General features: G+C 35.5%; 3 long non-coding RNA genes across 3 annotated transcripts; 1 reads left to right on the top strand and 2 right to left on the bottom strand.

Moving 5' to 3' along the window:
* Window positions 1–1171: 1171 nt before the first annotated feature.
* Window positions 1172–1628, top strand: LOC147510822 (uncharacterized). The gene is made up of 2 exons (XR_015219031.1): window positions 1172–1306; window positions 1420–1628. It is a non-coding gene; the product is annotated as an uncharacterized LOC147510822 (long non-coding RNA).
* A 612-nt stretch (window positions 1629–2240) lies between these two features.
* On the bottom strand, window positions 2241–3690 carry LOC147510821 (uncharacterized). The gene is made up of 2 exons (XR_015219030.1): window positions 3552–3690; window positions 2241–2400 (listed from the first exon to the last, which is right to left on the bottom strand). It is a non-coding gene; the product is annotated as an uncharacterized LOC147510821 (long non-coding RNA).
* Window positions 3691–6221: 2531 nt separating this feature from the next.
* Window positions 6222–8100, bottom strand: LOC147510820 (uncharacterized). Its single transcript, XR_015216886.1, has 3 exons — window positions 7948–8100; window positions 6792–7038; window positions 6222–6662 (listed from the first exon to the last, which is right to left on the bottom strand). It is a non-coding gene; the product is annotated as an uncharacterized LOC147510820 (long non-coding RNA).
* Between the last annotated feature and the right edge of the window lie 7001 nt (window positions 8101–15101).

Raw genomic sequence — 15101 nt, 5'->3', positions numbered from 1 at the left:
AAACTTATACCCTGAAGAAAACTGTGTAAATAGAAAGAACTCCACTAATTTAAGTACTGAATCTGCTTCAGAGGTGTGAACTGTGAAGTGTCAACTGTGCACATGTCTTTCCCTAATAGATGGACTTTGGAGTAACTTGATGTGAACGAAAAAATTGTGCATGATATATCAGTAAGAAACCATATTAGCCAATTAAGAAGAGAGATGAAATCCCAGATTACAGAGAATATTGTTCATGGATATGTGAACAGCATAACATTTTCATGCAGCTGTTTTACATATTGCCCATCAACTTCTTTTCTCCAGCTCTTGCCGTAAACAAACTATTAACAGAGAAGATAGTTAACAGACCTGAAGATGAGGAACTTTTTTCATCTGTACGGAAATTCTCGGAAGCAAAGACCAGAGCATGTCCTTGGCCTTGTTCGGAGTTCTCAGGATAAATTGGGCCTTATGGTCCTCAAACATCCTCATTTTGTGCTGGCATCTTCCAACATAAGCATATGGTCTTACAGGAAACATGTATGTGCTGTTTGTTCCATATTTTCATTTCACCATTCCACCCTACTTAAAAGATGTACCCACTTACTTTTTCTATTATTCCGAGACAACCTTTTTGGATCCTCATGCTTGCTTGCAAACGATTTTCCAGAATTCAAGTTTAAAGGTTACATGAGCAAAAATGTTTCTTCGATCAGTAAATAACTTCATTTGAGGCTTTAATATGCGTTGAGTTGTCAACGATTCGAAACTTCACGATCATTCAGTCTAGAAAAATTGATGTTGAATTGTGTAAATTTGATAAGTGATCACGGAAACGTGCCGAATGAAGTATTTATAACACGACTTCACATATTTCACTAGAATAATGGATATATTTTTCTTTCTTTTTTCTCGATAGACAGAATAATGCATATCTGTGATAACTATGCAAGAAACAGTTTACCACACATGCCTCTTTATCAATCACGCTCTCATGGGTGCAGGACTGCAACATCTAGTATACGACCGTTTTGGATTTGATAAATACGGTTAGGCTAGAGTGCCATTCTTATTATGCCGCTTTTATCTCACACTTCTGCTGGTCTCTCAGATTTCTCCTCAAGATCATCAGATCTAATTCACTCAAAAATTGTGAAATTCAAAATATCAGCAGTATTTCAAAATCAAAAAAAGAAAAAACGCGAAATTTTTGACAAACCCCTTCTTCTCCACTCCAAATTGTTGTCTTCTCAAATACAAGTTATTTCAATAGAAACCATCAAACCATGGGATCCAAGTTATTGGAAAACCATCAAATACTACTGTACGTAATTCAACAGAAATAAATCAAACAATGGGTAACCATTAATTTCTCATTTCATTGATTCATTCTATCTACTAAAGGGTGTTCTTCTTCTTCTTATGCTGCTTCTAAAGATTCTACTTGGAAAAGTGTCCTCTTGAGCTCGTTAGAGAATAAAGTGAACAGAGAAGAAGACACTGAAGATGAAGAAGATCTGCCACAGATGAAAGTTGATGCGGACTTGATTTGGCCTTGAAAATAGATTATTTTGATTATGTATCCCACAAAATTTTGAACTAAATTTATTTCGTTTCCTCTCTAAGGCTGTTGTTCCTATCATTAATTACATGGCTGTATATATTTGCATCATCCGGCCAGTCACTCAATAACAGTTACTTGTCTTAGTCATGTACCCTTTGTGCAATATCCATCAGCTCTTTTTCCATTAATTCTAGTCTTAGTTCTTTGTCAAAAAGATCTCTAATTTGCAGTTGAAAGACGACATCTTTTTTTATTGATCCCATGAAGAGTACTTATTACATTGTAAATCTGTTTGTTTACTGCATATTCTTCTTGTTGATATGTGTATCAGAGTTCACCGAACTCTGTCAGAGTTTTAACTAGAATTTTTAGTGAACTCTATTTAGGGGGGATATGTGTATCAGAGTTCGGTGAACTCTGTAAGAGTTTTAACTAGAATTTTTAGTGAACTCTGTTAGGGTTTTCAACTCTGTCAGAGTTTTAACTAGCATTTTCAGTGAACTCTGTTCACGGAGTTGTATTTAATTAGTAGGCTAATTGTAATGTTAAAGTTGGTTTGAAGTTTATTTTTGTATGATATATGTTTGGAAATATAGTTGTGTTTGTTTGGAAACCATGTTTTGCAGTTGGAACTCTGTTTTTGTTTTTACTGCTGGCCATTAACATGTATTCTTATTCACTTTTCAAGTTTCAATAGTCACGACCAAAAGAAAATTTAACCAATAAGGTACAAAGTGTATTTTCTGTACAATGTGCACTCTCCTTACATACAGAGTGCGCTCTAAAAAACATGTCAGAGACCATCTCTCAATAATGAACAACACAAGACTTGCGCTTCACATAGACTGGAAGAACTACACAAAAGGAAATATGAGGGATCAAAAACCGCACAAAAGGAAATATGACAGACAAGATAATTTAGAAACTATAAACAATTATAAAACAAACTTAAACAACGACATTCCATCAACCAACTAACTAATTAACAACGATAACCACAAGGTGTCTAAGGTAAACTAGGCTAAGATCTAAGGCCCAAGCTTGAGTTGAGATTTAGATCAATATTAAGATTCCGGACTCGGGGTTCTTCATATATGGTCTTGCCAATCTTAATATGGTGGTCAAAATTGGAAAAGAGTGTTGATCTTGATCAAGAATACCAAAAGTACGAATAAGGCCTTGAGTTGAGATTTAGATCAGTATTAATCAGTCTCAAGGTTCTTCATCAATGGTCTGTCCTATATGTATAAATCTCAATAAGGTAGTCGAAATATGAAAAGAGTGTTGTTCTTCCCCATTCTTGTTGTGCTAATGTTAAGGATAATACCGCTAAATATTCCAACTAAAAGATTGCATTAACACTTAAATCATTAGCAAGAAGCTAATTTTCCAAAAACCCCACCCATAAATACCCTAGTACAATAAACAAAAAGAATAATTCAAACACAGAGGCAGAATATCTAAGTTTCAACGCTACTATTTGTGGCAGATATAAACAAAAAGAATAATTCAAACAAAAGTAAAATTTCACAACAATATGAATGTGTAATTGTAACGTCGAAGGAATATGGGTGTACTCAAATACTGTAATGTATACTCATCATGCAACATCATCTTCCATATTGATTGACTCAATAAGAAAAGGTCCATGCAATAATAAAGGTTATCAAAATTGTCTACTATCATTACAAGAAGATGTATAGAAGCGTAGTTGCCTAAAATCAAAGGTCATATCACACCCACAAATTCTGCAATTCAGGCCACCATGTGTCTACACGGCTATAGGACACAAAGACCTTACAGCAAACTAAATTTTACATAGAGGGATTCCAAAACAATATCGAACGGCAACAAGATGAAGTTTGTTTTATTGGGGTTTTGACTTCCATACTAGCAATAGGGCACTAGAGGTCATCCCTGACTAACCCAATGCACAAAGAGCACGCATAACGATAAACTAAAAGCTCAAGATACTGTATGAAATAGATATGCAAAACCAACTCACCGAATCCAAATTCAAAACCATAGTTATGCCTCCTGATCAGGGTCATCATCTCCTCTAAGATTAGCAAAATCCACTTAAACTTGTTGGAAGGTAAATGGGCTCATGTAGCATTATTGCAAACAATATTCATTACCTACTGAAAAAAATACAAAAACAAATTAGTCTGAACAAAAACCAAATACAACCGCACAAGCTATAGTTACTCAATCCTGTGTTCATACAAGATATCCTAATATCGGTTCTACATGTCATGTGAAGGGGGAATCAAAAAATTGTCAACAAAAAAAATAATTTTGGAGGAGAGAGTTTAGTGAGAGAACAAGAAGAATTGAACATGTAAGTAAAGCAAGTTTTGTATGTCTCATTTATATCTTAGTAGTCTTTTTATGCTTCAAAAAGAGAACAGTTAAGACTAGTAGTTTCATAAATATGAGTTACCTGCTCCCGGTGCAACCCCTGCATGTTGAGGTCTCTTTCACGGTGACCCTAGATAGAAGTGCTCCAAATCGCCAGTTCTCTCAAAGCAAATAAGATTGATTCTCTTAGATGCGAATGTGGTCCTTCTAAAAGCTACTCGGAACAGTTCTCTCAGACATGATATCGCCTTTTCTCATTTCGTCAAAGACCCTCAAATCCCTTTCACGAATCTCAGGAAGAACAGATGCAGCACACATGTCAACAAAGCTGCATGAAAACGGAAGTAAACCACTAAGTAAAATACAAGTATTTTGTTCTAATTCGTATAAGTTGAAAAACTATTGAAAAAAAAAGATGCAATGAGCACAGGTGATATAGATTGACACAAAGCTTGTAACAAGAGTATATTTACAACTGATTACTCTTTAATCACAACTCATTATACAAAAAGGAACCAGAATCACCACAGAAATAACTTCCTCAAATATTAGACACGGCAATCTTAAAGTTAAAAAAGCACGAATCACGCATTAACGGCAAAATTGACATTAGTTCTGCTTCATTTCCATCTTGACAAACGAACAAAATGATTATTAATAGTGTATATATACAGGATGTGGATAAGGCTATAGGGTCAAGAACAATGGGATAACAGAGAAAGATATATTGTATATAGAAAGTTAGACAACGTAATGGAAATCAACTAAACAAATAGATTCAGAAAGTTAGAGATACGAGTACCTCAATTCTAACAGTCCAAGAGGGTTTGGTAAAGGATAAAGGAGGTAAGATATTATAATTTTTTGTTATTCGTGGAAGGTGGTGTTGGTGTGCTTCTTTCCATCAATCATCAAATCAAACTAGTTTTGAGCACGTGGCTACGCCACTCTCTGCCACAATTTGCACCGACCAATTTTTTCAAAAAAATTCTTAATACATTTTTCTCCTAAAACATAACAAATATTAAAATAATATAAAAACAATTATCTTGTAATTGAAGATGCAAAATAAGGACAGAATCGTCCAATAATTTGTATTGACAGATACAACTCAATCAAGAAAGTTAGCCCACGCCATCGATAAAGTAAGTTTCGTCTTTTACGGTTTAGCCCCTAAATAAATCAACTATTACATTTGTATTTAGCTGACTCTTTTGTATTTTAAAACAAAAACTGGAGGTATAATCGTCTGAATTGGTGCGAACGGAATTTGCCATGGCAAACGGCTCACTGGCATGCGCCTCATTACAGAGTAAAATAGATATATATATATTTGCTGGAGAAAGGAACAAATTTGAAACCCACATTTGGGAGAGAAACAAATTTTGGAGAGAGGGATAGGAGAGAGAAAGAGAAAACCATCGTAAGTTATATTTCGAAATTTTTTTTTTTTTTTTTTTTTTTTAATATCGTGAAAGTTTGAAATTTAACGATTTTTGAGTGAATTAGATCTGATGATCTTGAAGAGAAATCTGAGGGACCAGGAGAAGTGTGAGATAAGAGTGGCACTACAAGAGTAGCACTCTAGCCTAACCGACCGAGATATATATATATATTGATGAAAAAAAAATTAAAAAGAAAAAAATTTCCAATTAATTTAGCGCATAACTAATTTATGAGGAAACAATAATAGCATAAAAAATAATGAATAAAATTTAAATTGTAAACAATTTGAAGTGAACTCATTAGACAAAACAATTTCACCAAATTTCTGAAAGAACATTGGGTATGCTTATTCAAAGCATGGCCCAAAATATCGCCGAGATATCCGATATCTCGCTGATATATCTCAGTAAATTGGTACACCGATATCGATATTTCCGACATATATCCACCGAATATTGAATTCCTTTTTTTCCGATATATATCGGAATTTCCGATATGAAAGTTTATATCGCCGATATAATCGATATTTCCGATATAATCGATATATATCAGTTAACTTTTTTACCAATTGTTAATAACTTAATATTGAAATTTTCGAAATATCCGAGATATATCGGCGAGATATCCGAGATATATCGGTGAGATATCCGATATTTTAGAAACTTTGGACTGGTCACCAAAAAAACCGAGATATCCGAGATATCTCGGTTTTTGGGTATACCGATATATTAACCGATATCGAAATTTTAGGCCTTGATTCAAAGGTCCAAACATTGGGTATGCTCATTCAAAGGTCCAAACATTGGGTATGCTCATTCAAAGGTCTTGTCTACCGCAGCTATACTAGCGTTAGTCTTAATGACTTCGATGCAGCCGCAATGTACTCCCCCATAATGAAGCATTTGATATCAAGGTTTCGGTGTTATGGTATGAATTACAATTAGAAAAGTGCTCAAAACACGGAGACAAGCTAGAATTCTGACTGATCCTGAAGCAATTAGAGTCCGGTCGGTCGACACTTGAACAAAGCCGCAGATTAATTCCTTGATGCTTTGCTGCCTATTTATCATAGACGTTCCCAGCAAGCCCACATGAACAGATAAGTGCATCAAGAGGAATGCGTAACAGCATGAAGTTGTGATTACACCAAAATGCTCCACACCAAAAAGGTCAGATGCTACAGTTTGAACCGTTACAGAGAATTGTGTACCCTATTACTGAGAGTTGAGACTTGAGACAAACAGTAGGTAAGTTAAGACCAATAAGTTGCGTGCATTTCATCCAAATTGTTCAAGGGATTGTATTAGACCTGCAAGTCACAAAACCCATACCAAATCAATGAGAGCTGACATCAATCAACTTTGCAAATTTATTGGTAGTAGCCCCCTGAAGGTTGTGGAACTTTGCTATGCATGTTGATGTTAAAGAGAGTACCAACCTGACAAAATGTTCAGATATAACACCTCCAACTAGACGGCCCACAAAATTGTAAAAGCTGTAAATTGACAACAGCATCGTTGTATCACTTGAACCTTGTACATTCCCAACCTGTGCGAGATTTTTAAGAACTGCTATTCCAGAACCAACCCCACTAAAGAATACCATGTATAGAAGCCGGAGATCAACCTTCACTGAACGGTTTGCATGGTTTGACTTTCATTCATCGAACCTTGTCCAAATGTAACCTGCAAAAAATAAAAGTCGACAAAAAAAAAAGAAGATCGAGTCTATCATGCACTTCGTCACGAGTGGCAAAAATATGCATTCAATTCGTACATTCATAGAAAACAACGAAATGAAAAAAAACTTCAACTAAGTGATAACACTAACTAAATGAATTGCTAAACACTCACAGCAGCAAGACTAGGTGCTAAAGAGAGTATTTCCAACCACTACCAAGATCACCTTATGGAAAGCTAGGATGGGGCAGCAAGTATGCAACTAATTAACTAATCAATCCACTCAAATGTATAATTAACTAATTTCTTTAGCTATCTCTTGTGTCCAGCAACACCCCACAATAACTGATGTTCTCCAGCCCTGAAGGATTTTTTATGTTCATCAGATAGGATTTGCTAATGATATGATGAAACATATAAAAGCTTAATGCAACACTGAATAGTTTAGATGAAGACAGGGAGCTTAGGGGCTGGGGTGTGTGGGTTAATACAACACTGAATAGTTTAGATGAAGACAGGGAGCTTAGGGGCTGGGTGTAGTGGCCAAATATCGTACACTAACGATATTTGCCTTTATTTCAATCATTGTATAATTTGCAGGTACAAAAGAGGGAGAAAGGAATGGACACATGACACAAAACTATTGGATGAAGCACATGTGAAAACAACTATAAAAGAAGGAAGTGTGCTTAAGAAATAGGAGGCTCAATTCATTCCACAACAATCATCAGACCCACAACGTTTAGAGGAGATAGAGGTTTTGCATTTTTATTATTGTAACAAAGGGAGAAGGAATAAAACATGGTAAACCACCATTAATGAATACGAAAAGCTTAGTGATCTTTATCAGTCTCTTCTTGTATCTCACACTGTGTGTGTGTGTGTGTGTGTGTGGACAAGAAGAGAAAACATCACCTTATGACAGCACTCGAGAGCTGCCCTCATGGCAGCAACGTTTGCATTCGAAACTGTAATCAACTCCACCATCGGTAAGGTCAACAAGAACCTGTTGCATCGGTTTGTCATGGTCTTTTGGATTCACGAATTCAGTGACTCCAAATTTATTGGCTGCAATGTACAGGTCAAAATGAGATGATATAGAAATTAATAATTTTCTTAAGGAGATAAGGTAACCATTCCACTCTTCAAACTTATTATAAACAGATGCTATGTAAAATCAATATATAAAGAAATCGAATAGAAACACTACACCATAACAGGCTATTTGCAACGGCAAAAAACCGTTGCTAATAATTTTCGCAACGCTTTTTAAGTGTTGCAAATATAGCGTGGGTAAAGTGTTGAAATTTTTTGCAACGGTTAATAAGCGTTGCAAACAGAAATTTCCAACGGTTATTAACCGTTGCAAATAGAACTTTCCAACGCTTATTAACCGTTGCAAGAAAAACTTTCCAACGATTTTTAAGCGTTGCAAATATTATTTGTAACACTTGTTTATACTATTTCGTAACAACGTTTTTAAATGTGTAACGGTTATGAACCGTTGCTGATGGGTTGCAAATAAAAAAAAATCTCATATTTCCCTAAACACCAAAAACACCGAACACCAAAAAACACCAAAAATATTTCAACCCAGATGCCTTCAACTAAGATAACATATATTTAAGAGAACCTAAAAAATATATCAATGCTTGTCAAACATTCATTTAGATTATCCACCCTTCGCTTATACTCAAGTTTCTACAAGAATACTAAGGTCTCATAAAATTTACACCAAAACAATAGTACTAGTAGCCTTAGCTCATTTGACCACCACACAGGTGCTGCAATACTTCAGAAGTTCAGATCCTTGAAATCTAGGCATATCCAAGGACTCACGACTTGGATGAAAAGAAGAAAGAAAAAGAAAGTAAATGTGCATAACATAAAAACAGATCCATAGAATCCAAATGGTAGTGCAAATTAGTGTCGATTTATAGCAAAAATGCTGGGCCAATTCTAATTATGGTTCATAAATCAATAAAGATTCTTCAGTTCAACCGTGCAAAATATGCACATTCATCTTGAAGGCCAACAAAATAGACGAACAGACGATGTACTGTACGTTAAAAGCTTAATTCACTCGCATAAATCAAATGTAAGTCTCTATCTACATAAATTTGGACTTCACCACTCACCAGAACAGACTTGAATGTGCCAAGAACCAGAAAATTTCTTTCAACAAGATAACTAAGAATGCAAATTTGGTCTAAAATGTAATGATAACAAATATTAAGATAACAAGATTAAGATACTTGTGGACAACAAAGAATAAGATAACAAATAAATCCTAAGATACCTACAAGAGTTTCCCTAAATTCAAAAACACTTTTTTTTTATGATACCTACTCCTTTAATTTAAGATTTTTTTTAGCGATGTAGCTCTCTCGCGGAACCTATAATAACTTCATGAGAAATAAGAAATTGGACACCGAAGTTATTTTGTAGGACATCATATGGAATTAAAAGTACATATCTTAAGATACATCTTAAATGATGATACCAGTAAGATAATCCGAGAATCACAATATATTCACATCCAAAATAGTTGTACGAAAACATTGCAACCGTCGGGGAGTTCAAGGAGTCCCCTGCGGGGATTCTCGCGACAAGTTCAGCAGACTTCCTTGTACTTTGTCCGAGAGAACAATCCTTGGAACCGTTGGACAACCCGGACGTATGAAAAAACGATGAAGAACATGTAAACTGTGATGCCCAAAGAAAATATATAGCATGTGACATACAACATTCATGACCATGATCCTTTGTGAATCACTTATTCGGACGGTTAAAATCTTGGTTTCTTTGTTACTTTTGTGTTTTCTTATGAAATATCTAGTTGAACACTTAGCTAAAGTTTAAATTAAACGTGTGCTACCATTATAATACCTATATCATTTCTCCCATGTGAGAAGGTGGACACACTTCTCACAAATGATGCCAATGAAGTTCTACTTCTTAGCCAAAAAGGGGGGTGGTTGTACTTTAGACACTATATAAAGGTGCGCAAATCCTAGATTCTTGGATAATTAAAAATCATATACAAAGGCTACTCAAATGTATCCACCTACCAAGTTTTCAGCTCGGGGAAGATTTCCTCTTTTAGCAAGATTAAAAGCAAGCTCCGGGTTGTTTAGTAGAATGATCATCGATAACATCCATTTATACAATCTTCCAATTGCCTTTTATAGCATAACATGTAAGCTTATAAAACATACTTGACCGTGACAAAAGGCACTATTGTTGCCCTCGTTAACGATTGGCAAGTAACACCCCTCGCCGATTAACGAGATAGAATCCTCCTACCGATGATGCCTCGATGTCAAAAAATATAGCATCCGGATCGCCGATTTACGTAAAGCTGCGGTAGCGATCTCCAAAGCGTAAACAAATAGAAGTCCAAGTTTTGTGATCACATATATCAAACCGTACTTGTGGGATATCCGCAAGAGAGAAACACTAACGATTTAATAATTGCATCAAATACCAAAACCATGTACAAGAATTACCACTTAAAAGTTACCGCATTGCCTTTGGGAAGTCATCAACAAAATCGGTGGGAAGAACAGATCTGCTTGTTTCTTTGTAAAAAGCTGGTTTACCCGCCAATTAAATCGAAGAATTGATCTGAGAAAAAAGTGTCAGTGAAGGTTTAGGAAATGGTGAAAAGGCAGAAGGCAAAATAAAAAATTTCTACGGGAGTAGTGATCACTGATCAGCTACAAAGACGGTACACTCTCTTCTCCAAATTAATCTATCATTAACAGTCCAGTTTTCCTCAATAAAAATCTTAGATAACACAATAACATTATACCCATTAGTTCAAAAATCTGCTATATGCTGTCAAAAATATATCTATATCAGTCTCTGTAAAATTAATACCAACATGAGTAGTAACATTTTTGTATCTTCTCAAAAGAATAATAACTGCATAACATAGGTTAGGTTAGCAAAGACCTAAGGAACACCCCAGAAATAATCACATACACCAAAGATAGTAAGGAACTACCCATAATTACATAATAAACGAGTCCAATTACAAATAACTATGATATTTTGACTCCATAAATAGAGTAACCCCCTTAACCAATCATACACATTCTATTTGTCCTTCATCACAATATACAAAATTAAACAACACTCGAATCCTATTACAAATGAAACTATGAAATTTCACCTCCCTAAATAGAATAATTCCCCTTGACCAGTCATACAAAGTCTGCATCACAATCATTCTAAAAGCAAAAAGATGCGGAGTAGCATGACAGCCAAAGGTCAAATGCACCGTAAGAAAAGAAGTAGAACCATTTTGTTTTATAAACTCTCAAAAGAACATATTGAATGACAGGAAAAAAGTACAAGGTAGAAAGAGGTGCCCTAGTACATGTTAACCCAAATTTTAATGAGCGGAGAAAGACAAAAGACAAGTCTAAACATACCTGGTTGAGCACCAAGTTCAATGACGTGCAATTTTGATGTGAGTTGTCCAACATTACTAGTCTTTGAGGAAAAACAGATAAGAGTAGAAGGATTCTCATTTCCTGGAACCTGTGTACGACAATGCAAGTTAGTATGATTTTAAGCTCATATATTATCAAAACATTGGATTATATACAAACAGAACACAGACCTCAACATGAATCTAGATAGACAAATCTTTCTATACTGGCGGAAATAAAATCACATGACCCTCAAATGAGGTCAACTCAACATTGGTTCTACAACGTCATCGCAAGTTCAGCATCTTCCTTGTACTTTGTTTGAGAGAACAATTCTTGGAACCATTGGACAACCTGCCATATGAAAACGATGAAGAACATGTAAACGATGAAGAACATGTAAACCGTTGGACAATCTATCATTTTTATGAACTGTGCTAATGAAAAACATTCACATCAAAGTTTCATATATGCCTAAGTTCCTACTAAAATCATTTATGCAACGGTACCTAATCAAATAGTACGTGCCTGGTTGAATACTATATGACTGCTGATGAACTACTACACATGAGTAACAGCCAACAAACATATTGCCAAGTTGTGACAACTCAAAACTCTAACAACAAAACAACAAAAGCTCAAGCTCATGACATGATACGTTTATGTAAATTAACTGCTAGCAGGTCTGTGATATCAACTCACACAAACTTTTCTAAGCTAGCTGGCGTATTGAGAACCTCTTGCTGGTAGACATCACACTTCTTGTTTCCTTTGATGCTGAACCACTTCAATACACACACTTCATGCGTAAGCCTGAGATCACCCTTGCAACTGCACTCCATCTTAAATGTATTTCCTCCTTCACACAATGAAATGAAGCAGATCTTGCAAGCTGCTTCCTCTTCTAGAATCTCTTTATCATCAGCTTCCATATCAACATGACAAAGATTATCTGACTTGGCAATGGATGAGGTGCCTGAAGTTGTAAAAGAAAACAGAGAATCAGAAGGCGTCTAGACATTTCAACTAAGTAACAGATAAAAAGATTTCATGAGGCTGGATCTTGAACAACAAAATTCTTTTCCTAAATAGAAGACAATGAGAAGGCTATCATTCAAAAATTTCATGAGGCTGGATCTTGAACACGAAAAATACCAAGAAGGATCAAGGAACACAAATTTCTATTGTCTTCAGACCATTTTATCCATCATCTTTGCTCCACTTGGTAAAAGTACTCCGCCAATAGCCTAATATTTTCATAATATTTCTTCTCAAAAGAAATTTTGCTTTTGTTATTCAATGTCCATGTTTTCACTGGTGATAAAGCTAGAGGATAAGAATTAATTAAATGGTCAATTTTGGGTTGGGTTCAAAATGCCAGTTTGTTTGAACTGGTTACTGTTCCTGCAAATCTTGGAGTTGGTTAAAGTGGTTATATAAATTCCCATTTTAGTACAGTACTTGCGCTTTTCTTCAAGTGTACTAATTCATGAATCATGAGTACTTCTGGTCCACACCTAGCTAGGTACACTTCACACATGAATATCAATTTAATTATATTTAACTCTTATACATTGGACTATCAACTCTGTTTATCATCGCCTTCTTTGTCCCATATATGGGCCTGACATTTGAGTCTAGCAAGAATAGGGACTCTCACAATTTTTAGTTTGAATTACTAATAGAACAAAGGATTGTTAACTGCATCCCCACAGATTTGATAAACCTCCATTAGTGCACTAGTAATCAGCTCGATTATCGAAGTAGAATGTCGGAAACTATAAGGATTAGCACCCCGACCTCGGTTTTTCCGGTTTTGTCCCTAAATGTAGAACATAGTTATGGCGTAGGTGTACTATGAAAGGGCCAAACATCCAAGGACCGGATGTGCCTAGAAGAATTTTATGTGACCGGATCCTTGCTACCAAATCACCGCATCTCGGTGATTTTGATCCGCATACTTCGCGCATTAATGTGACCATAACTTGAATTAGATTTGACAAGGTTCACCATTTCATATGAATAATTAAACTTGTCCAACCTGGTGGACAAGATCTAGATTCTTTATTTTTCCACTTTATAGTAAAATATTTCACACAAATGAACGCTTACTGGCCCCATATCTTGCAAGTAACGTTGATGTAACTGGACTTAGTAACTCGAGTGAGTGTGATGAGTTTATACAAAAAACAAGTACCCCTACTGAAGTCGCAGACAACATACTTTGTCCATCTGAAGCACCTGACTCCAAATTAGCTATCTAGAGATGTAGTTTACATCTATCCCTTTTCAGCCTTTTCTAGTCTCATCAAACAGTACAGTATCCACAAAATACATAAACCAAGAGGCTCCCTTACGGCCTTATGGGCAGAAGAGATCCTTCTTAATATACTAGGGGCCAATTAATCCCTCAGTCCCGAAAGGAATCCCAAGCACTGTCTATCCTGTCTTTAAGATATTAATCAAAATTGGCCTTACTAGAGAAGCTGATATATAAACATATAGCTATATACCATAGCTCATTATAACTTTTAGCCAGCCCACAACTTATTCTACCTATCTTACTGTCTCAAACTTAAAATGGGATCTAAATGAATGAACTTTAATCTTTTTTTAACCAGTGGACATTGAAGGATGATAATATGTGCTTCTGAAAACAGACCTAATGATTTCACTTAGAAGACACATAAAACGACTATCAGATATTATCCTGATCCAGACATCCAGTTTGCTATAAAATTAAGATGTTGGCAAACATATACAATGTTCTGTTGTTCTGCATAGACACATGTGTCTGCTATCGTTGGACACTATAGGCATGGTACTAGATCAATTAAGATAGACAACTAATTTAGGTCAGGAAGAGCCTGGATTTTGATGTAGAAGATAAATAAGAACCTGAGGTTTGAGATCTGTGTATGAGATTGTTTTCACGAAGAATTAGCAGACCAGCAGTTGTAGAAGAAACAACCCAGTCATTTCACATGAAACCAATCAAAGAACAATCCTAGAAACAAAGATGAGTTTTCAGTTGTAAGTGGGAAAATTTTACCTAACTGTAGCATGAAGTGCTTCGCAGTAGCTTTCGGAACTTTTCCATGACGTTGAATATATACTGATAGATCCCCTCCTCTGCAGTACTCCAACACCAGATGTATTTTTCCAAGACACATTAAACAATAACCACAATCAGCTAAATATAGAGTAGGGACCATCCAACAATACTCACACACGCATACATAAAAACTCTCCTTAAAAAATTCAAAATTTCCAACAATTCTCACACACGCATACATAAAAACAAAAGCCCAGACCCATAAAAAAAAAATCATACCTTTCAAATAAAATTTTACAATAATGTACATACCTCGTGCTTTTCTCTGGATTTCGACAGAACCCGATCTTGTTTCTGCAGGAATCAAGACATAATATATACTAGATTGGTCTGTAAACAGGGATCGAGATGATAATTAGTTTTGAGGAGTGCGAAAATTAGTTTTGAGGAGTGGATGATTTTAGGGATCTTGAAATGCGGCGGTGAGAGAGAGAGGAGAGAAAGAAAATTATGTTTTATATTTCGATTTTTTTCGTTTCCCGATTTCGCAAAATTTTCAAGTTTTTAATTTGTAA

The sequence above is a fragment of the Coptis chinensis genome, chromosome 3 (assembly GCF_015680905.1).
Source record: "Coptis chinensis isolate HL-2020 chromosome 3, ASM1568090v1, whole genome shotgun sequence".
NCBI lineage: Eukaryota > Viridiplantae > Streptophyta > Magnoliopsida > Ranunculales > Ranunculaceae > Coptis > Coptis chinensis.
This window is presented reverse-complemented; position numbering and strand designations above follow the sequence as displayed.